This window comes from Mus caroli, chromosome X (genome assembly GCF_900094665.2).
Source record: "Mus caroli chromosome X, CAROLI_EIJ_v1.1, whole genome shotgun sequence".
Classification (NCBI taxonomy): domain Eukaryota; kingdom Metazoa; phylum Chordata; class Mammalia; order Rodentia; family Muridae; genus Mus; species Mus caroli.
In genome coordinates, this window is record NC_034589.1 from 68,049,322 (window position 1) to 68,050,994 (window position 1,673).

Genomic DNA, 1,673 nt, shown 5'->3' on the forward strand with positions numbered 1-1,673 from the left:
TTCTTGCAGCTGGGTGTGGTGGCGCAGGCCTTTAATCCCAGCACTCGGGAGGCAGAGGCAGGTGGATTTCTGAGTTCGAGGCCAGCCTGGTCTACAGCGTGAGTTCCAGGCCAGCCAGGGATACACAGAGAAACCCAGTCTCGAAAAACAAAAACAAACAAACAAACAAAAACAACAAAAACACCTGTCTCAAAAAAAAAAAAAGAAAAGAAAAGAAAAGAAAAGAAAAGAAAAGAAAAGAAAAGAAAAGAAAAGAAAAGAAAAGAAAAAGTTCTTGCATGAATTTGAGCAACTGCTCCACTGACCTCACTCACAACGAAACGTCCCTCCAAATTCCAGAACCTGCTGCCATCCAGCTCCATCCCCGTCCGTACAACCTGCCAGCTGCCCCAAGGACTGCCCCTTCCCTGTTCCAGCGCCATTTTAGGCCACTCACCATCTATCTCAGTTCCAGCTCTGAACAAGACACAGACCAATCCTGGTTCCAGCAACTTCTCAACTGTCCCAAGTATTACCCCTTCCCAGTTCCGGCAAGTTCCCAGTTCCGGCAAGTCCCCAGACCCCCACCCCCACCCCCCAAGCCATCTCCGAGTCCCTGCTCTGGACCTTCCAATTACCTTTCAAGTTTCCTCTCCAGGTTCCGTGTCATCCATGTCCCACCAACACATCCTAGCGACAATCTAAACTCACTTCTGCTGCCAAATACCTCCTTCACTTATACCTAAATTCCCCTACCTCGACCTTTTCTAAAACCCAAACAAACCCTGGAGATCAGCTTCTCAGAAGGCAGGAAGATCACCTGAACCCAGAAATTTGAGACTATCTCACAAAGAGAAAACAACCAGAAAACAAAAAATCCATTATGCTTTGCACCCCTTCACAGATACCCTCCATTCCTCATATCCCTTATCTCACATTTCCAAAAAGTTTTAGTGAAAGAAAACAGAAGGCCATAAAAAGGACACAAATGGAATGGGTGATGTCTAGAAACGGCAGAAATCCTTAGGGTACCAAGGGGAAGGCAGCATAGTACCTGCTGAAGAGGCCGCCAGGCCAGAACTCCAGGAGACAGACGAGACAACCACAGACTCTTCAATGTGAAATGGGTCTGAGACCAGGGCAGGAAGATCTTATATATGCTGGCCCCGCCCAAGCCCGTGGAGTTGCACACGACCCTTTTGGGGCTGTATCACCTCCTCTTCTCCGCTACTCCCTAATAGGAGGATTCTGTTGCCTTAACCAATCCTGTTGGTTCTGGGGGAGGGGAAAGTGAAAGGAACACAGAATTTGAACAAAGTGGCGGGAGGTTTGAACTAAAGTTTGTTTTAGTAGACACCACCAAGCTTAGCCTGTGTCATGCCAGGCCCTGCAGCCATTGGTTCTCCTGTTTCACGTGTCTGTGCCTCATTGGCTACTAGCCGTGATGCGATAGTCATCCGTTACTCTTATTTGTATATTCAAATAGTGAAAGGTGGGTGTAACTAACTGTACAGGCTGAGCACTAAGTATGTGTCTGATTGGAATATATGGGGCCCAGCACAAAATACAAGCCCAGCAGGGACTTCATAACTGAAAGTTACATATTACCTGTTTATTCTTGATTAGGTTCTGCTGTCGACTTGGAAGGCGACTATTACAAGTTTCTTGCGTTTCTTCAGCGCAAAAAAAAATTC